Source organism: Macaca thibetana, chromosome 14 (assembly GCF_024542745.1).
Source record: "Macaca thibetana thibetana isolate TM-01 chromosome 14, ASM2454274v1, whole genome shotgun sequence".
Classification (NCBI taxonomy): Eukaryota; Metazoa; Chordata; class Mammalia; order Primates; family Cercopithecidae; genus Macaca; species Macaca thibetana.
Genome location: NC_065591.1, coordinates 10,428,924 through 10,450,738, shown reverse-complemented (window position 1 = coordinate 10,450,738; position 21,815 = coordinate 10,428,924). Strand labels below are relative to the sequence as shown.

The 21,815-nt window shown below is 53.4% G+C and overlaps 3 protein-coding genes across 6 annotated transcripts in view; 2 read left to right on the top strand and 1 right to left on the bottom strand.

Annotated features, from left to right (window-relative positions):
* The window catches only part of OTUB1 (OTU deubiquitinase, ubiquitin aldehyde binding 1), a 238,450-nt gene that overhangs the window by 154,964 nt on the left and 61,671 nt on the right, over nt 1-21,815 (top strand). Inside the window, exon 1 of one of the 4 annotated variants that reach the window (XM_050757214.1) lies at nt 3,302-3,305. The exons of the other annotated variants lie outside the window; for them this stretch is intronic. The gene's annotated coding sequence lies outside the window, so the exon portion shown is untranslated. Of the gene's footprint in view, nt 1-3,301; nt 3,306-21,815 lie in introns of those variants that run through there. 4 annotated transcript variants of the gene reach the window in all.
* Nucleotides 1-21,815, bottom strand: part of PLAAT3 (phospholipase A and acyltransferase 3) — a 369,991-nt gene that overhangs the window by 346,353 nt on the left and 1,823 nt on the right. The gene's annotated exons all lie outside the window — the stretch shown is intronic.
* STIP1 (stress induced phosphoprotein 1) overlaps nt 538-21,815 on the top strand; it is a 293,300-nt gene continuing 272,022 nt past the window's right edge. The window contains exon 1 of the mRNA XM_050757192.1: nt 538-541. The gene's annotated coding sequence lies outside the window, so the exon portion shown is untranslated. The remainder of the gene's footprint in view (nt 542-21,815) is intronic.

Sequence of the window (21,815 nt, the reverse complement as noted above, 5' to 3'; positions counted from 1 at the left end):
GGTGGGCAGAGACTTTCAAAGCCAGACCCAGCCACCCTGCCAGGCACACAAAGAGCCAGCGCACACACCGGCGGCGGCTCCGAGCCTGCGAGCTGCGCCCGTGCCCGTCCCCGCCGCCCGGGGCACGTGCTGCCGCGCACACAAGCTGAAGCCCCCGCCCGCCGCCCCTCCCACCCGGAGCCCCAGTCTCCTGGACACACCTCCACCCGGGCACACCCCGCTGTGCCCAGACTGAGCCGAGCCCGCACTCGCGCCCTTCTCTCCCTTCCCTTCCTCGGCCACTCTGTAATCAGATTCCTAAATTTAGAAGCAGCCCAGGGCCCAGCCAGGGATCCCTGCCCCCACCCGCTGCCTGCGGCCGAGCGGCCGGGGTCTTGCGGTCGGGCCATGACCCGGCTGGGGCCGCTTGTTCCTGGGGGCTCCTGCGGACAACCAGGGAAAGCTAGGCTCAACCCCACCCGGCTGCTGCGCTGTCCAGCCACATGGGGCCACCCAGCCAGCGGCCACGTTGCCCGCCACACCTCGGGCCAGGGCTACGGGGCCTCTATCCTCCTCTTAAATCATGGATTGGGCACCAAGCCCCAGGGTGGGGAGGTCTGGACAAAGGAGGAGAATGAATGGACCAGGGGCCGGTCTGAGCTAAGGAGGTCTGCTCCAAGACTAAGAGAGTCTTCTCAGGCCGACCCCTCCTGAGTGGCAGGGCGCCATCCCTGTCCCCAGCACCTCCACCCTTTGGAGAGGCTCTCATCTCTCTCCCCTCCTGCCTGGCAGGCAACCATTGCTGCACACCAGCCTCTCCTACCATGCTGTCTTCTATCTTGCCCCCGCCCCCTATTAGGCAGGGCCTCAGTTGAACCCCCCATCCCCCCTTGCCTCCTTTCCAGACTCAAACCTGGGGACCCGGGCCCGGCCTCCTCACCCCCACCCACAGGCTCAGCATCCTGCTTATTTCTTGCCTCCCTACTCCAGGGCTGCCCCAGGTACCCCCAGTCTCTCTAGCAGGGATCCCCAGCCACTGGATTCCCTCCGGCCCCAGCATCCCTCTCCCCCGCCCCCTAAGAACCTCATTCTCTTTATTTCTATCTAGAGCCAGGCACTCTGGGCCAAAGGAAGACTCTGCTCTGGAGGTGGGGACAGGGAGGGGAGGTTTATTCCTTGGGGCGGGGGCTGGGAGAGTCCCTAGGCCCGGATGCAATGAGGCTTCTGCCTAGGAGGTGGGCCACGACACAGGAAGTGTGTCCTAGGAGTTTTGGGGCGACTGTGGGGGCCACAGGGTCTAGAGGGAAGGCGCATTCCTAGCGAACAACCCCCTCATGGAGGGGCAAGGGTGCAAGGTTAGGAGGGGGAGGGGCAAGGCCCCACCCCTCCCACCTGCTACAGCCGCCCCCTCCCCAGCTGGCCCCCTCTTTTGTGCGAAGCCACACAAAGGACAAGGGGCCCCGGCCGGCCTGGCCATCTGCTCCCAGCAGCCTGAAGGCTCTTAAAGAGACAGCACCCCCGGGGCTGCGGGGCGGGGCTGCGCCACCGGATCCGGGCTCCGCGGTATCCCAGATCCCACCCACCTTTCCCTGGCTCCACTTGTCCCCAGGTCAGAGATCGTCCTCCCCCAGGCCTGGGGCACAGAGGTGCCACGTGGCCAGGAGCATGGGGGTGTGGGAGGGGAGGGAAGGAGAGGCAGCCCGGGGACCAGCCCCTCCTCTCCTGCAGCCTGAGGCAGCGGAAGGGGCCAAGGAAGCTGGGCAGCGCGGCCGAGAACCCGGGGCCCTCACCTCCGCGAGCTACCTCCGAGCTTGGTGTGAGCCAGGGGCCTCCCGGGAATGCCCTCCCCACCATTTTCGCTGATGAGCTCGGGCTCACCCTTCCAGTGGAAGCGACAGCGCCTTCTTTTCGAGGGCTACAGGCCAGGACGCAGGCCGCCTGGAAGCAAGCGTGATCAGGGCACATTTATTTCCTACATTGTTCCAGATGAGGAAACTGAGGCCTTGCACAGCCCCTACACAGGCCTCCGCCAGAAGCTGCATCCCTTGCCTGGGCCAGAAAAGGCTCCTCACCTCTCCGGTCCCCAGGGAAGCCGGCCCTAGCCAGGCCGAGTCCCACTCTGCGCCCTTGCCACACACACAGCTCAGAGACACAAGTCTATATGATGCCTGTGGTGGTTTCCTTGCCTGTCTCTGGCTGGGCTGTGACCCCTTGAGGGCAGGGGCTCTGTTTGCTGCTGTGCTCTGGGGGCCTGGCATACAGTAGGTACTCAGTGTTTACTGAATGAATAAGTGTGTCAGGAGCCCTTTGCCTTCGTCGGGCTTCTCTGCGCTCTGCCTACTGGGTTTCTTGTTTCCTCCTTCCTCAAGGTGAGGCCGAGAGGACAAAGGTTGAACAGGGATGCTGGGAGGGAAAAGGAGGGTGACCTTGGGCAAGCCACGCGGCCTCCCCTTGCAGCTCCCTCCTCCCACAGGCGGGGGCAGCTCCAGCCAATCCCAAGCCCGCCAGTCCTGCCAGACAGACTGGGACTGTCCCGAGCTCCGGCCCAGCGAGCCTGGCCGCTGTGGTGTGGTTCCTGGGACCCTAGCCAGGCCCTCAGTGGCCACAGCCAAGGGGCTAAACTTGGGGAGGGAGGGAGGCAGCGGGAGGGCCCTGGGGTCGGGGAGGGAGTGTGGTAGGATCCGAGCCAAAACCTGGCTGAGCAAGTAGGGGGTTGGGGAGAGGAGCTCCCATCGACTGGGGGCCTGGCGGGAGGTGACCCTGGGGAAATGGAGGAGGTGGGCTAGAGTGGAAGGACCAGGGCAGCTCCCTCTGGGGCCCCCACCCTCTCTCAGTCCTGCCCAGACAGGAATTCAGTTCCTCCCTCCCCTGCCGCCCACTGGGGCCCTGGGCAGGCTGTGTGGTCCAGGGTGCTGCCCTCCCCTTTTCTGGGCCCTGTCGGTGACCCCCGTGGTCTAGCTGGCACTCCTTCCCCCACCCCACCTCACCCCCTCAGGGTTGTGAAGAAGCTGAGAGAGGTGACAGAGGTGGCAACCTGGTGCTTGGCACCACCCCGGCACCGGGGCCGTGCAAGGAGAAGGCAGAGGGAGGCAAGACAAGCACATCTGGGAGTGGCACTTGGAGGAGGATGCAGCAGACCAGGCACAGGGTCAGCAAGGAGACTCCAGGCTTCAGACACCCACACGGAGGAAATCTGACTCCCTGAGCAAATCCGACATCCCTGGGGAAGGGTCAGCAAGACCTCAGGTTGAGATGAGAGGTGACAGGAGCTCCCCGACTCCATGAGGGGGAGCCTGCTTGGTTTCTCTGGAAACTGGGATGGGGGGGCGGGGGCCTCCCCTTGCCCTCACCTGGACAACAGCTGCGCCCTCTGGCGGTGACCGCATGGACCAAGGGGATCCCACCTCAGTCTGGGCATAAATGTCCTCCCAGAGAGGCTGAGCCTGGCGCCCTGGGCAACCCGTGTTCCTGGGTAAGTGCCTGGATCATGGTCCCCCTGGGCCATTGGAGTCATTGAGCCTTAAATCCACCCCCAGCAAGCCCTGCCCCAGAACCACCCATAACCTTCCAGTGTAGTCAGGTGGAGCAGAGGTCCCTAGAGAAGTGGCAGGAGCTCAGACTTAGGCTGAGTCCTGGCTCTGCTTCTTGCTTGCTGTGTGGCCTTAGGTGAATTACTTGGCTTCTCTGAGCCTCAGTCCTTCATCTCTAAAAGGGAAAGATGATCCTGACCTCATCGACTGTTAGGAGGATCCAAGGACATCTCACATGGAATGGAGTAACAACATCACTGCTGGTTTCCAGCTGAAGCCATGTTCCCCTCTTGAGCACCCCCAGCAGGGCCCCCTCTGCCCATGGCTCACTGCTCCATGAGGCAGCCCATGCCCAGTGGACCAGTTCTGGGCCAGCCCCACCTTGAGCTCCTGGGTCTGACCTCTGGAGCAAGAAGCTGTTCCATGACATTGGACACTAAACATCTTCTCAACTATGGGTTGAACATTTCCCACAAAGTCCATGTGTTGGAAACTTAATCCCTAATACAACAGTGTTGAGAGGTGGGACCTTTGGGCATGAGGTGCTGCCCTCAGGAATAGATTAATGCCATTATCTCAAGAGTGGGTTAGTTATTGAGGGAGTGGGTTCTAGATAAAAGATGAGTTTGGCCCCCTAATCCCACCCCGCATGTAAGCTCCTTCTGCCATGTGAGGATGCAGCAAGAAGGCCCTCACCTTGGCCGGGCGCGGTGGCTCAAGCCTGTAATCCCAGCACTTTGGGAGGCCGAGACGGGTGGATCACGAGGTCAGGAGATCGAGACCATCCTGGCTGAAACGGTGAAACCCTGTCTCTACTAAAAAATACAAAAAACTAGCCGGGCGAGGTGGCGGGCGCCTGTAGTCTCAGCTACTTGGGAGGCTGAGGCAGGAGAATGGCGTGAACCCGGGAGGCGGAGCTTGCAGTGAGCTGAGATCCGGCCACTGCACTCCAGCCTGGGTGGCAGAGCGAGACTCCGTCTCAAAAAAAAAAAAAAAAAAAAAAAGAAGGCCCTCACCCGATGCCAGCACCATGCTCTTGGACTTCCCGGCCTCCCAAACTGTGAGAAAAATAAACTTCTTTGTTTATAAACTACCCAGTCTCAGGTATTCTGTTACAGCAACACAAAATGGACTAAGATACTCCCTTTAGACATGTCAGCAGTTCCAGATACTGACATGAAGCAGTTCCAGACTGCCTTCAGTCTGACCTCTCTAATCCAGTATACACTATACACACATCACTTAATACAATTTTTTTTTTTTTTTTTAAGACCTAGTCTTGCTCTGTCGCCCAGGCTGGAATGCAGTGGTTTGAGCTCGGCTCACTGCAACCTCTGCCTCCCAGGTTTAAGCGATTCTTTTGCCTCAGCCTAATCCCAAGTAGCCGGGATTACAAACATGCACCACCACGCCTGGCTAATTTTTATGTTTTTGGTAGAGATGGGGTTTTGCCATTTTGGCCAGGTGGGTCTGGAACTCCTGATCTCAAGCAATTCACCTGCCTTGGCTCGCAAAGTGTTGGGATTACAAGTGTGAGCCACTGTGCCAGGCCACTAAATACAAATTTTTAAATACAGCTTCGATTATGTCCCATTCCTGCTCAGCCTTCCATGGTTCCCTATTGCCTTCCAGGCAAAGGTCTCACAGGCCAGTACTCAAGGGATTTTTAGCCCATGTATGATCCAGCCAAACAGGTGGCTCACCATTCTCTGAGCCTCACCTGGTGCCCCAGGATGCTCCACCCACCCTGCAAACCCTGGCCTGGCTCACCCATCTGCATGCCCCATGCCCAGCCCTTCCCTCAGGGCTGCTGGGTTCTGCAGGTGAGCTCTGCTCTGCCAGGGTACATCCAGGGCTCCTGGCTGAGCAGTGAGTACCCTTTCTGTCTCTCCACAGACCCCCTCCACCACTCCAGCCACCATATGGCTCTTAGCACAGGACCTTGCCTCCCACTTTCAGAGAGAACAGAGGCCATCTGGGAGGAACCCCCTTCATAGCCTTTGTCTGCTCCTTCCCCTCCCTGTAGCAGAGATGGATCTTCCCCCTTCAAGGCCAACCTCACTCCAAGGCTTTGCATCACCCCCAGTGCCAGCCTCACCACACGCACACCCCAATCCTGAGCACCTTGATTTTCATTTTCCTCTCCTTACTCATGTTTGTCTTCCCCCTCATCACATGAACCTGCCTAAGTCTATTCATCCTAAACACACCCCCCGCACCTCCCGTACCCCACTTCCACCCCTCCCTCATCCCATGTTCACCTTAGTTGCCCCTTTCAGCTAGCAGTATTGCTGCCTTAAAAAAAAAAATAGTGCTTAAAAGAGATGTTCACACCCCTCCATCCCTGTCCTCACCTCCCACTCACTCCCCAACTCCACCACTCCACAGAAACCGTTCCTCCAAGGTCACCAGTGACTTTGTTATCTCTAAACCCAAAGGACCTTTGGCGGGTATGTTCTCACTCCGTCTCTGGGCAGGACTGGACAGACAGGGCCACCTCTAGCTCCAGGACGTGAGCTCCTCCTTGGCTCCCTTCCTGGCTGGACTTCAAACCTTTCATGTGGTTCCTCTGGGCTCGATCCATTCCCTCAATTCCCCAGGCTCAGATATATCAAATCCTGGGCTGTGGATAACCCCCTCCTTCCCTAGCCCTGACCCCAGGCTCTGAACCCCCATATCCCACCAATTGCCTTCCGGACTCAGTATCACTTGCTGTCTCCTAGGCCTGTCCAAAACTCTCTCTGAACTGTCACCAATCTTCACCACCATGTGCCCAGCCTGCCCCTTCCCTATCCCTCTTCCTTTTATTTATTTATTGAGATGGAGTTTCACTCTTGTTGCCCAGGCTGGAGTGCAATGGCACGATCTTGGCTCACCGCAACCTCCGCCTCCCGGGTTCAAGCGATTCTCCTGCCTCAGCCTCCCGAGTAGTTGGGATTACAGGCATGCGCCACCACGCCCGGCTAATTTTGTATTTTTAGTAGAAACAGGGTTTCTCCATGTTAGGCAGGCTGGTCTCGAACTCCCAACTTCTGGTGGTCTGCCCACCTCGGCCTCCCAAAGTCCTGGGATTACAGGCGTGAGCCACCATGCCCGGTCTATTTTATTTTATTTTTTGAGAAGGAGTCTCACTCTGTTGCCCCGGCTGGAGTCCGGTGGCACGATCTTGGCTCACTGCAACCTCCACCTCTCAGGTTAAAGCGATTCTCCTGCCTCAGTCTCCTGAGTAGCTGGGATTATAGGCATGTGCCACCACATCCGAAGAATTGGGGGTTTCACCATGCTGGCCAGGCTGGTCTCGTAATCCTGACCTGAAGTGATCCGCCTACCTAGGCCTCCCAAAGTTCTGGGATTACAGACCCTTTATCTCTCTCCCCACTGGGAGTCAAAGTAGAAACCTGGGAGTGGTCCTCCACTTTCCCTCTCCTTTACTTCCTGATCCATCAGTCTCCAACTCTTTTTTTTTTTTTTTTTTTTTTTTTTTTTTGAGACGGAGTCTCGCTCTGCCGCCCAGGCTGGAGTGCAATGGCCGGATCTCAGCTCACTGCAAGCTCCACCTCCCGGGTTCACGCCATTCTCCTGCCTCAGCCTCCCGAGTAGCTGGGACTACAGGCGCCCGCCACCTCGCCCGGCTAGTTTTTTGTATTTTTTAGTAGAGACGGGGTTTCACCGTGTTAGCCAGGATGGTCTCGATCTCCCGACCTCGTGATCCGCCCGTCTCGGCCTCCCAAAGTGCTGGGATTACAGGCTTGAGCCACCGCACCCGGCCTAGTCTCCAACTCTTGTGAAGTCCCCTCTCCCACTGCCCCTCCTGGGCTTCATCCTATTCCAAAAGAGTCCCCCACCGGACTCTCCGCCTCTTCTCTTGCCTTCCTCTAATCTGTTCTTTATTCGATAGCCAGGGTGATCTTTCTTTTTTGCTTTTTGAGATACAGTCTCCCTATAATGCCCAAGCTGGTCTTGAACTCCTGGACTCAAGCTGCCCTCCTGTCTCAGCCTCCTGAGTAGCTGTGATTACAGGTGCATGCTACCATGCCAAGCCAAGGTGATTTTTTTTTTTTTATTTTTGAGATGGGGTTTTGCTCTTGTTGCCCAGGCTGGAGTGCAATGGCGCGATCTCGGCTCACTGCAACCTCCGCCTCCTGGGTTCAAGTGATTCTCCTGCCTCAGGCTCCCGAGTAACTGGGATTACAGGCACCCGCCACCACACCCGCCTAATTTTTTTGTATTTTTAGTAGAAACGGGGTTTCACCGTGTTGGCCAGGCTGGTCTTGAACTCCTGACCTCCGGAGTTCCAGGAGGCGATCCACCCGCCTCAGCCTCCCAAAGTGCTGGGATTACAGGCGTGAGTCACTGCGCCCAGCCTCCAGGGTGATCTTTCTAAAACCCAATCTGATCAAGTCAATCCTCTGCTTCTCATTATCCTTGGATTAAGATCAAGCTCCTTAGCATGACTTATCTCCTTCAAAATCTTGTCCCCTGACATCCATCCCCCTTCCCCTTTTTTGTTTGGCGATCCATGTGGTGCTATGGCTTTGATCCCATGCTGATGCCAGCCTTTCCCAAGGCCCTGGATACCATGAATGCTTCAGAAATGAACTAGAAACCAAAGCTGGTCCAATCAGCATGTTGTAAATACAAGACAAAGACCAGGAAGCTGAGCACAGGAGTGTTGGCTGCCATCTTTAACCTTCGGGGAAAGCCAGCACTATGGAGAATACCACGAGGGGATGAAAAAAGCCACCCAAGGCCAGGTGCAGTGGCTCACACTGTAATCCCAGCACTTTGGTAGGCAGAGGTGGGTGAATCGCTTGAAGCTGGGAGTTCATGACCACCTTGAGCAACGTGACAAGACCTCTACCTCTGCAAAAAAAAAAAAAGAAAAAAAATTAGCCAGGTGTGGTGGCACGTGCCTGTGGTCCCAGGTACTAGGGAGGCTGAGGTGGGAGGATTGCTTGAACCCAGGAGCCATGAGTGTGCCACTGCACTCCAGCCTCAGCAATAGAGTGAGACCCTGTCTCAAGAAAAAAGAAAAGATGGGAGTCTGAGGCATGAGAATCACTTGAACCTGGAGGTAGAGGAGAAAAAGTCACCCAACCAACCTCACTTGAGGCCACTGAACTTCTGGACCTTTTATTTTTATTTTTTTTTTTTTTTTTTGAGACGGAGTCTCGCTCTGTCACCCAGGCTGGAGTGCAGTGGCCGGATCTCAGCTCACTGCAAGCTCCGCCTCCCGGGTTCACGCCATTCTCCTGCCTCAGCCTCCCGAGTAGCTGGGACTACAGGCGCCCGCCACCTCGCCCGGCTAGTTTTTTGTTTTTTTTTAGTAGAGACGGGGTTTCACCGTGTTAACCAGGATGGTCTCGATCTCCTGACCTCGTGATCCGCCCGTCTCGGCCTCCCAAAGTGCTGGGATTACAGGCTTGAGCCACCGCGCCCGGCCATGGACCTTTTATTTTTATTTTTGAGATGCAGTTTTGCTCCGTCGCCCAGGCTGGAGTGCAATGGCCTGATCTTGGCTCACTGCAACCTCCACCTCCCAGATTCAAGCAATTCTCCTGCCTTAGCCTCCCGAATAACTGGGATTACAGGCACCCACCACCATGCCTGGCTAATTTTTTTTGTATTTTTAGTAGAGACAGGGTTTCACCGTGTTAGCCAGGCTGATCTTGAACTCCTAATCTCACGCGATCTGCCCTCCTCAGCCTCCCAAAATGCTGGGATTACAGGCGTGAGCCACCACACCTGGCCTGAACCTCTGGACCTTTTAGTTATGTAAGGAGTAGGCCAATACATTTTTTTCCTTATTGTTTAAGCCTGGTTGATTTCTGTTTTCTGTCACTTGCAATCAAAGCCTCAGAAACAATATACCTCTCAACACTATCCCACTTAATGATATGCCTTAGCTATCAGCATACTCAGCAACCAGAAATGGCCAGGATGCCGAGTCCCCTCTCTTGCCTTCAAGTCTTTATATATGCAATACCTGGAACAAAGCTCCTCCTTTCCTTGCTGTCTAATTATCTCTTTTTTTGTTTTGTTTTGTTTTGTTTTGTTTTGTTTTTTTGAGACAGAGTCTTGCTCTGTCACCCAGGCTGGAGTGCTGTGGCCGGATCTCAGCTCACTGCAAGCTCCGCCCCCCGGGTTTACGCCATTCTCCTGCCTCAGCCTCCTGAGTAGCTGGGACTACAGGCGCCCGCCACCTCGCCCGGCTATTTTTTTGTATTTTTTTAGTAGAGACGGGGTTTCACCGTGTTAGCCGGGATCATCTCTCGATCTCCTGACCTCGTGATCCGCCCGTCTCGGCCTCCCAAAGTGCTGGGATTACAGGCTTGAGCCACCGCGCCCGGCCTTGTTTTGTTTTGTTTTGTTTTGTTTGTTTGTTTGAGACGGAGTCTCGCTCTGTTGCCCAGGCTAGAGTACAGTGACGTGATCTTGGCTCACAGCAACCTCCGCCTCCCAGGTTCAAGCAATTCTATGCCTCAGCCTCCAAGTAGCTGGGATTACAGGCGCCTGCCACCATGCTGGCTAATTTTTTGTAGTTTTAGTGGAGACGGGGCTTCATCATCTTGGCCAGGCTGGTCTTGAACTCCTGACCTCACGATCCACCCACCTCAGCCTCCCAAAGTGCTGGGATTACAGGCACGAGCCACTGTGCCAGGCCTGTTTTTTTGTTGTTGTTTTGTTTTTGTGGGTTTTTTTTTTTTTTTTTTTTTTTTGTTTTTTTTTGAGACAGAGTCTCGCTCTGTTGCCCAGGCTGGAGTACAGTGGCACGATATTGGCTCACTGCAACCTCTGCCTCCTAGCTTCAAATGATTCTCCTACCTCAGTCTCTCGAGTAGCTGGGACTACAGGCACATGCCACCGTGCCTGGGTAATTTTTGTATTTTCAGTAGAGACAGGGTTTCACCATGTTGGCCAAGCTGGTCTCGTACTCCTGACCTCATGTGATCCACCCACCTTGGCCTCCCAAAGTGCTGGGATTACAGGCATGAGACACTGTGCCTGGCCTCTTGCTGTCTAATTCTTATTTACCTTTTGAAATGAAGCTCAGATATCACCTTCTGTAGGACATCTGCCCCCTCCCCATCTCAACACTGATCACAATCTAATGGAACCACCTACTTGCTTTTGTTTTTCATTTTTTTGTGTTTTTCTTGAGGCAGGGTCTCACTGAGTCACCCAGGCTGGAGTACAGTGGCAAGATCATGGCTCACTGCAGCCTCAATCTGCCTGGCTCAAGCATTCCTCTCACCTCAGCCTCTTGGGTAGCTGGGACTACAGGTGTGTGCCACCATACCCTATTAACTTTTTATTTTTTATAGAGATGGGGTCTTGCTATGCTGCCCAGTCTGGTGTTGAACTCCTGGGCTCAAGTGATTCTGCCCGCCTCAGCCTCCCAAAGTTCTGGGATTATACGTATGACCTGGCCCCATGTACCTGTTTATCACCTTCTGGAGGCTGTGAGCCCAGAGGGTGGGGCACCTGTCTTACCCTAGCAACTTACACAGTTCCACAGCAGCTGGTACATAGTAGGTGCTTAACAAATGGTTGCTGGGAGAATCAACCTCAGGTGTCCCAAGCACCACCTCCCCAGGAAAACCCTTCCTAACTGCTCCCAGCTCCCTAACTGTCCCCAGCTCCCTTCCTAACTGTTCCTCCCCTCCCTAACTGCCCCCAGCTCCCTTCCTAACTGCTCCTCCCCTCCCTAACTGCCCCCAGCTCCTCTCACTCCAGATACCCACACTGCTAGGTCCAAGAAGATCACTTCTGCCAAACCTATCTTCATTTTACCAACATATCAAAACCTGCTCCTTGAAGGCAAAGTCTTGCTATAATAGTAGAAGTAAGAGCCAATTTCAAGTGCTTATTAGTTAGTTTTTCACAACTACATTCCCAAACCCTATTAGTGCAAGTACATAGTAGGTGTTTAAATATGATTGTTAAATAAATTAGTGGAGGAATAAACAAATGAAATGAATGCATATATATACCAACTACCATGTGCAAAATGCCTTACCTGGGTTATCCCATTTCTCCCCCACAGCAGCCCTATTTTCCAGATGAAAGGCTGAGGCTTCGGGTCACCTGCCTAAGATCACACAGCTTGATGGTGGCAAAGCTGAGAGCCAGTGCCAAGCTGGGTGATACGGAGACATATTTTCAAAATCCTGTGTCCCCTCCCTTTCAGTTAAGATGCATGTGGCCGCAAGTAGAGGAACAGCCACTCAGTGATGATTTGGGCAAAGCAGGCATTTTATGTTTCCTAAGGAGTCAGGAGGTCAGTGTCACCACTGAGAGGCTCAGTGGTCATCAATGTCTCAGGTGCTTCTCCTTTCTCAGCATTGTCCCTTCCACGTATCAGATTTCTCCTCATGATCACTAGATGGCTGCAGTTGCTCCAAGCATCCCATCCTCTGAGGACAATTTCCAGAGTGGGAAAGCATGGGCAGGGAGCAGGGGCTTTCTCCTTGGCATTTGTCTTGTTATCAGGAAGAACAACCCTTTCCAGGAATCCCAGAGCAGGCCTATGCCCCTTAAAACAATCCCTAGCAAAGAAGATTAGGATTCCCAGGCTTGGATTGGACCCATGGTACTTGTAGTCCAGCACACCTGCCGTGACCCCCACCCATCACCTGAGCAGAGGTGGGGCTCTGCCATTGTCTTAGTCCATTGTGCTGCTGTAACAGAACACCTGAGACTGGGTTATAAAGAACAGAGGCGCCAGGCACGGTGGCTCACGCCTGTAATCCCAGCACTTTGGGAGGCCAAGGCGGGCAGATCACGAAGTCAGGAGTTCGAGGCCAGCCTGGCCAACATGGTGAAACTCCATCTCTACTAAAAATACAAAAACTAGCCAGGCATGGTGGCGGGCACCTGTAGTCCCAGCTACTTGGGAGGCTGAGGCAGAAGAATCGCTTGAACCCAACCCAGGAGGCGGAGGTTGCACAGAGCCGAGATCATGCCACTGCACTCCAACCTGGGTGACAGAGCAAGACTGACTCCATCTCAAAAAAGAACAGAGACTGGGAAGTCCAAGAGTATGGCGCTGCCATCTGGTGAGGACCTTCCTTTTGCATCCTCCAGTGACAGAAGGCAGAAGGCAAGGGAGGGCAACTCCTTCCATCAAGTTTTTTATTAGGACACCTAATCCCATTCACAAGAGAGGAGGCCTCGTCTCTGGGACCTCGTCTGTAGTCCCAGCTGCTTGGGGCGTTGAGGTGGGAGGATTGCTTGAGCCTGGGAGGACAAGGCTGCGGTAAGCTGAGATTGCGCCACTGCACTCCAGCCCGGGTGACAGAGCCAGACCCTGTCTCAAAGAAAAAAAAAGAAAAAAAGAAAAAGAAAAAATTTTTTCTTAATTAGCTGGGTGTGGTGGTGCACACCTGTGGTCCCTACTTGGAAGGCTGAGGCAGGAGGATCACTTGGGTCTGGGAGGTGGAGGCTGCAGTGAGCCGAGATCACACCACTGCACTCAACATGGGCAAGAGACCCTGGTGTTTTACAGGCTGACTTATGCCCTCCCCACAATTCCTGTATGGAAGTCCCAGCCCTCAGTGCCTCAGAATGTGACCTTATTTGGAGATAGGGTCTTTAAAGAGGTAATCCAGTTAAAGTGAGATCTTTAGGGTGGGCCCTAATACGAGTAGTGTCCTTATAAGAAGGGGAAATTTGAGGCCAGGCACAGTGGCTCATGCCTGTAATCCTAGCACTTTGGAAGGCCAAGGCAGGAGGATCACTTGAGCCCAGGAGTTTGAGACAAACCTGGGCAACATGGTGAAACCCCATCTCTACCAAAACATACACACACACACACACACACATTAGCTAGGCATTGTGGCACATGCCTGTAATCCCAGCTACTCAGGAGGCTGAGGCAGGAGGATCACATGAGCCCAGGAGGTGGAGGTCACAGTGAGCTAAGATCAAGACACTGCACTCTAGGCTAGGCAACAAAGCTAGACCCTGTCTCAAAAAATAATAATTTAAAAAAAAGGGACCGGGCACAGTGGCTCTCACCTGTAATGCCAGTACTTTGGGAGGCTGTGGTGGGTGGATCATGAGGTCAAGAGACCAAGACCATCCTGACCAACATGCTGAAATCCTGTCTGTGCAAAAAGTACAAAAATTGGCCAGGCGTGGTGGCTCACACCTGTAATCCCAGCACTTTGGGAGGCTGAGGCAGGTGGATCACGAGGTCAAGAGATCGAGACCATCCTGGCTAACACGGTGAAACCCCGTCTATACTAAAAATACAAAAAATTAGCCAGGCATGGTGGCAGGCACCTGTAGTCCCAGCTACACGGGAGGCTGAGGCAGAAGAATGGCATGAACCAGGGAGGCGGAGCTTGCAGTGAGCCGAGAGCACACCACTGCACTCCAGCCTGAGTGACAGAGCAAGACTCTGTCTCAAAAAAAAAGGAAAAAATACAAAAATTAGCTGGGCGTGGTGGTGCATGCATGTAGTCCCAGCTACTCAGGAGGCAGGAGAATTGCTTGAACCCAGGAGGCGGAGGTTGCAGTGAGCCGAGATCGTGCCACTGCACTCCAGCCTGGCGACAGAGCAACACTCCGTCTCAAAAAAAAAAAAAAAAAAAAAGGCCAGGTACAGTGGCTCATGCCTGTAATCCCAGAATTTTGGGAAGCTGAGGTGGGTGGATCACCTAAGATCAGGAGTTCAAAACCAGCCTAGCCAACATGGTGAAACCCCGTCTCTACTACAAATACAAAAAAAAATTAGCTGGGCACGATGGCACATGCCTGCGATCCCAGCTACTCGGGAGGCTGAGGCAGGAGAATCACTTGAATCTGGGAGGCGGAAGTTGCAGTGAGCTGAGATCACCCCGTTGCACTCCAGCCTGGGCAACAGAGCAAGATTCTGTCTTAAAAAAACAACAACAGGCTGGGTGCGGTGGCTCATGTCTGTAATCCCAGCACTTTCGGAGGCCAAGGCGGGTGGATCACGAGATCGGGAGATCGAGACCATCCTGGCTAACACGGTAAAACCCTGTCTCTACTAAAAATACAAAAAATTAGCTGGGCATGGTGGCAGGCGCCTGTAGTCCCAGCTACTCAGGAGGCTGAGGCAGGAGAATGGCGTAAACCCGGGAGGCGGAGCTTGCAGTGAGCCGAGACTGTGCCACTGCGGTCCAGCCTGGGCGACAGAAGGAGACTCTGTCTTAAAAACAACAACAACAACAACAACAAAAGATTACCGAGACCATGTTGGTGGCTGGCTACACAAGAGGTCTGTACTACAGAGGGTTCTGGGGGCAGAGGTCCCGAAGGAAGAAACAGAGATTTGGGGAAACACGGAGCCTTGGGAGTGTGTGAGTTTTCCAGGGCTGCCCTAATGAAATATCACAAACCAGATGGCTTAAAACAACAGCAATTCATTTTGTCCCAGTTCTCCCAGAAGCTCAAAATCAAGGTGTTGGCAGAGCGGGTTCCTTTTCTAGGCTCCGAGGGAAAACCCACTGCGTGCCTCTCTCCTTGGCAGTCCTTGACTCCTAGCTGCCTCGTTCCAGTCTCCGGCTCTGGCTTCACATGGCTGTCTTCCCGCTGTATCTCAATTCTCCCTGTGCTTTCTCTTCTAAGGACACCAGTCATTGGATTTAGGGCCCACCCTAAATCCAGGATGATCTCATCCCAAGAGCTTTAACTCAATTACATCTGCAAAGACTCTATTTCTAATTAAGGTCACATTCACAGATACAGGGTAGGGGGGCGGTTAGGACTTGAACATATAATCTGGGGGGATTCTATTCAACCCACTGTGGGAGATATCTCCATGGAGGGGCCGTTGGTACATGACCTAATATTTCCATCTGCAGGGCTCAGGTGTCACCTCCTCTAGGGACCTTACTTCTTTTGTGCCCCACAACACCTGTGCCTGCCGCCATCACTGCCCATATTCCTTCAGCTAACATTTACTGAGTGCCTGCTCTATGCCAGGCACCAAGCTGGTGCCAAATTTAGCACATAAAAATACAAGATGGCTGGGCACAGTGGCTCACGTCTGTAATCCCAGCACTTTGGAAGGCTAAGGCGAGTGCATCACTTGAGATCAGGAGTTTGAGACCAGCCTGATCAACCTGGTGAAACCTCGTCTCTACTAAAAATACAAAAATTAGCCGGGTGTGGTGGTGCACGCCTGTAATCCCAGCTACTCGGGAGGCTGAGGCAGGAGAATCGCTTGAACTTGCCAGGCAGAGGTTGCAGTGGGCCAAGATGGTGCCACTGCACTCCAGCCTGGTGACAGAACAAGACTGTCTCAAATTATTTTAATTTATTATTTTATTTTATTTATTTTTTTCCTCCCAGGTTCAAGTGATTCTACTGCCTCAGCCTCCTGAGTAGCTGTGATTACAGATGCCCACCACCACGCCCGGCTAATTTGTGTATTTTTAGTAGAGATGAGGTTTCACCATGTTGGCCAGGCTGGTCTTGAACTCCTGACCTCAGGTGATCCACATGCCTCAGCCTCCCAAAGTGCTGGGATTACAGGCGTGAGCCACTGTGCCTGGCCAGTTAAATTTAAATTTCAGATAAACGGTAGTCGGGCGTGGTGGTGTGCAGCTGTAATCCTGCCTACTTGGGAGGCTGAGGCAGGAGAATCACTTAAACCCAGGAGGCGGAGGTTGCAGTGAGTCGAGATCATGCCACTGCACTCCAGCCTGGGCCACAAGAGTGAGACCCTGTCTAAAAAATATAAAATATAAAATAAATTTCAGATAAACAGTGAGTTTCAGTTTGTCCCACTTATGGAATCTGGCAACCCTAACAGCAGAAAGCCACAGTCCCCCACTGCTGGGAGCACAGGATGGAGCAGCGGCCCTGGCCACGTGGGCAGGGGTAACTGACCAACCAGATGTGGGTTTTAGAAAAACAGGGGCGTGTGGTGTCACAGGAGCCAAGGGAAGAACAGTGTTTCCAGGAAAGGGAGGGAATAACAGAGCTACATGTTGCAGGAAGGGCCGGAAAGATGAGGCTGAGACAGGGAAGCACAGTTGGAGTTAGCAAAACTGCTGGAGGCACCGCGAGGGAGGCGTAGGTTGCAGGGGACAGCAGCCAAGCTGCAGGGGTTAAGGAGTGAGTGGAATGAGAAGCCAAGGAGGGAGACACAGAGTAGGCTGCTGCCTCCACAAGCTTTTTTGTTTGTTTGTTTTGTTTTTGTTTTTGTCACCCAGGCTGCAGTGCAGTGGCGAGATCTCTGCTCACTGCCACCTCCACCTCCTGGGTTCAAGTGATTCTCCTGCCTCAGCCTCCCAAGTAGCTGGAATTACAGGTACACGCCACCACGCCCGGCTAATTTTGTGTATTGTTGGTAGAGGCGGGGTTTTGCCATGTTGGCCAGGTGGTCTCACACTCCTGACCTCAAGTGATCACCTGCCTCGGCCTCCTAAAGTAGTGTGATTATAGGCATGAGCCACCACACCCGGCCTCCACAAGCTTTTGAGTAGGGAAGAGAGGCCCCCTAGGGCAGGCAGGAGCCAAGGAGGAGCACAAGTGAAGAAGGCCTGGGGAGAGAGGTTCACAGCCAGGAGGGACCCTGAGGGGCCTTAGCGTTTGACACTCTAGGTGGACCTGGCCTTGGGTGGCAGGAGGAGAAGTGTAAATTCAGATTCTTCTGGGGAAGTCCGGGGACTCTCAGCTGCCCACTCATCACACAGTGAGATGACTGCCCCCCCCAAATGTGCTCTCCCTCTCTGGCAGGAGCTGTCTCCCAAGCTGTTCCTCCGCACAGAAGGCAAAACGGAGCACATGGCGGCCCCCGTGCCTTGGCTGAATGAAGGAGTGAATGAATATTTGGGAGCGGCTGAGGGCCGTAGAGTGAAAAGAGGGCAAAGCTTGGAGGTTGGGGAGTGGCTGTGTCTGAGGAATAGGGAGGAAGAGGAGGCGGAGGAGGAGGGAGGAGCCGGGGAGTCCAGGGGCCTGGGAGAGATGAGGGAGACAGAGTTCCTGTCCAGAGAGGTCAGAGCTGAGCGTGGAGAAGGGGCGCTTCAGCCCCATGGGTGGGGGTTGGAGGGAAGGGTAAATGAGGCAGCGTAGAAAGCCTGGTCAATGTGGGTGTGGCGGGAGGGATGCAATGCCAGGGAGGGGAGAAGGGGACATATACTTTTTTTTTTTTTGAGATTGAGATAGAGTCTTGCTCTGTTGCCCAGGCTGGCGTGCAGTGGTGCAATATCAGCTCACTGCAACCTCCACCTGCAGGGTCCAAGCGATTCTCCTGCCTCAGCCTCCCAAGTAGCTGGGATTACAGGTGTGCGTCACTACGCCTGGCTATTTTTTTTTTTTTTTTTTGAGATGGAGTCTCGCTCTGTTGCCCAGGCTGGAGTGTGGTGGTGCGATCTCTGCTCACTGCAACCTCTGCCTCCCAGGTTCAAGCAGTTCTCTGCCTCAGCCTCCCAAATAGCCTGGATTACAGATGCCCACCACCAGGCCTGGCTAATTTTTGTTATTGTTAGTAGAGACGGGGTTTCACCTTTTTTTTTTTTTTTTTTTTTTTGAGATAGAGTCTCCCTCTGTTGCCCAGGCTGGAGTGCAGTGGATCAATCTTGGCCCACTGCAAGCTCCGCCTTGTGGGTTCAAGTGATTCTCCTGCTTCAGCCTCCCGAGTAGCTGGGACTATAGGCACCCACCACCATGCCCAGCTAGTTTTTGTATTTTTAGTAGAAATGGGGTTTCACCATATTGGCCAGGCTGGTCTCGAATCCACCCTGGTGATCCATCCTCCTCTGCCTCCCAAAGTGGTGGGATTACAGGCGTGAACCACTGCGCCTGGCCTAACTTTCTTATTTTTGGTAGAGATGGGGTTTCACCATGTTGCCCAGGCTGGTCTCAAACTCCTGACCTCAGGTAATCCACCCCCCTCAGCCTCTCAGAGTGCTGGGATTACCACTTTGATATACTTTTGTATGGGGGTAGGTGGTTCCGTTCCTGCCCTAGGCCTTGCCATCCATCCCATCTTATTTAATTCTCACTACCATCCCTGGAAGAAGATTTTACTGAAGATGAAGATGATTGCTACTGGTGGTCTCCCTTTACAAACAAGGAAACTGGGTCTCAGAGATAGTAGGCACCTTGCCTAAAGTCACAAGGCTAACAAGTAGCAGAAAGGAGATTTTTTTTTTTTTTTTTTTTGAGATGGAGTCTCGCTCTGTCGCCCAGGCTGGAGTGCAGTGGCTGGATCTCAGCTCACTGCAAGCTCTGCCTCCTGGGTTTACACCATTCTCCTGCCTCAGCCTCCCGAGTAGCTGGGACTACAGGCGCCCGCCACCTTGCCCGGCTAGTTTTTTTGTATTTTTTAGTAGAGACGGGGTTTCACCGCATTAGCCAGATGGTCTTGATCTCCTGACCTCGTGATCCGCCCGTCTCGGCCTCCCAAAGTGCTGGGATTACAGGCTTGAGCCACCGCGCCCGGCCAGAAAGGAGATTTAAACACAGGTTGGTCCAACTCCAGAGCAGGCTCTGTCCACCGCCCCATAAGAACAAGGAAGCCCTGAGCAGGGGAGATGGCCCATAATCAGGGCAGGCCTCAGACAGAAGGATTGGGGCAGAAATAGGGCACTGGGCCTTTTCAGGCCTCTTGGGTGGCCTGGATGATGTCACCTTCCCCAAGGACTACTGGGCTCACCTCCCAGGCCTTGCCTGGTTTCCAGCAAATTCCAGCAGGCTGGGGGAGCAAGGAGCAAACCCAAGAGTGGGGTGTGGCAGAAGGGACAGGGCACAGGGGACGGTGGTGGCAGTCATCGGTGCACTGAAACAGCTGACCATGAAGTTCCCTGTAGGTAAGGAGACCAGAAAAACCAAAACACTGTGGGGACTGTGCAGAGGCGGGGGTGGAGTCTCATCTCCCACCTTATCCACTCCCTCACACCTCCCCGGCTCTGCAAATCCTTTTCTGTCAGTTGAAATTTCCTTGCCTAGGCTAGGCGTGGTGGCTCATGCCTGTAATCCCAGCCCTTTGAGAGGCTGTCAGGAGTTCGAGACCAGGCTGACCAACATGGTGAAACCCTATCTCTACTCTACTAAAGATACAAAATTAGCCGGACACCGTGGCATGCGCCTATAGTCCCAGCTACACAGGAGGCTGAGGCAGGAGAATCGCTTGAACCTGGGAGGCGGAGGTTGCAGTGAGCCAATATTGCACCACTGCACTCCAGCCTGGGCATCGGAGCGAGACTGTCTTAAAAAAAAGAAAAGAAAAGAAAAGAAAATTTCCTTGCCCCTTCTTCATTCTTCAAGGATGAGCTCGGATATCCCCTCTTCCCACCTGGCTACCCTCCTCCCACTCTCAGCTCCCTCTCCTGGTCCTTAGAGGGCTGGCAACCACAACAAATTTCCTGACCACACAATAGGGCTCTCAGGCCAAAGATTCACTCATTCCAGTCTAACTGCATTCCCTCCACAGCCTCATCCAGTCTCACAGCATTTTTTTTTTTTTTTTTTTTTTTTTTTGTAGGAGAGACAGGGTCTCGCTGTGTTGCACAAGCTGGTCTTGAACTCCTGAACTCAAGGGACCCGTCTACCTCAGCCTCCCAAAGTGCTGGAATTACAGGCATGAGCCACCATGCTCGGCCTCAGTCTCACAGCTTTATTAATTTTATTTAAAAAAATCAAATTTGATTTTGTCTTTTCTATGTATTATTATTATTTTATTTTATTTTTTTTTTGAGAGGGAGTCTCGTTCTGTCACCCAGGCTGGAGTGCAGTGGCATAATCTCAGCTCATTGCAACCTCCGCCTCCTGGGTTCAAGCGATTCTCCTGCTTCAGTCTCCTGAGGAGCTGGGATTACAGGCATGTGCCACCACGCCTGGCTAATTTTGTATTTTTAGTAGAGACAGGGTTTCTCTGTGTTGGTCAGGCTGGTCTTGAACTCCTGACCTCAGGTGATCCTCCCGCCTTGGCCTCCCAAAGTGCTAGGATTACAGGCGTGAGCCACCATGCCTGGCCTTTTTAATTTATTATTTTTATTTTTTGAGACAGAGTCTCGCTCTGTTGCCCAGGCTGGAGTGCAGTGGCCCGATCCTGGCTCACTGCAAGCTCCGCCGCCTGGGTTCACGCCATTCTCCTGCCTCAGCTTCCCGAGTAGCTGGGACTACAGGTGCCCGCTACCACGCCTGACTAATTTTTTGGTAATTTTAGTAGAGATGGGGTTTCATGGTGTTAGCCAGGAAGGTCTCCATCTCCTGACCTCATGATCCACCCACCTCGGCCTCCCAAAGTGCTGGGATTACAGGCGTGAGCCACCGTGCCCGGCTTTTATTTATTTATTTATTTTTATTTATTTTTTTTTTTTTTTGAGACGGAGTCTCGCTCTGTCGCCCAGGCTGGAGTGCAGTGGCCGGATCTCAGCTCACTGCAAGCTCCGCCTCCCAGGTTCACGCCATTCTCCTGCCTCAGCTACCCGAGTAGCTGGGACTACAGGCGCCCGCCACCGCGCCCGGCTAGTTTTTTGTATTTTTTTAGTAGAGATGGGGTTTCACCGTGTTAGCCAGGATGGTCTCGATCTCCTGACCTCGTGATCCACCCACCTCGGCCTCCCAAAGTGCTGGGATTACAGGCGTGAGCCACCGTGCCCGGCTTTTATTTATTCATTTATTTTTTGAGACCGAGTCTGGCTCTGTTACCCAGGCTGGAGTTTAGTGGTGCTATAGGCTCCCTGCAACCTTCACCTCCCGGGCTCAAACAATCCTCTAACCTCAGTCTCCCGCGTAGCTGGGACCACAAGTGCAAACCACCACGCCTGGCTAATTTTTTTTTCTTTTTTAATTTTTTTGTAGAGACAGGGTCTCACTCTGTTGCCCAGGCTGGTCTCAAAGTCATGAGCTCAAGCAATACGCCCATCTCAGCCTCCTAAAGTGTTGGGATTACAGGTGTGAGCCACTGTGCCAGGCCAAAACTATAAATCTTGACCTTCCCTGTCCTCTCTCCCTGCTTTTTCTTCCTTCTAGAGCCTGTATCATTTAACTTACTATGTATATTATTTATTTGTTACCTATTTATTTCATCTATTATCCGTTTCCTCCTTCCAGCATACAAGGGTGGTGCCTATTCTGTTTCTTATTGTTTTCCTTGCTGCTTGGAACAATGCCTAGCATACAGTAGACACTGGATAAATGTTGCTGAGGCCACCACTGAACTGAGCACTAAAGTTGGAATAATGAGGCTGAGCACAGTGGCTGACGCCTATAATCCTAGCACTTTGGGAGGCCAAAGTGGGAGGATCACTTGGGCCCAGGAGTTTGAGACCAGCCTGGGTAACACAGTGAGACCCCATCTCAACAAAAAATAAATAAATA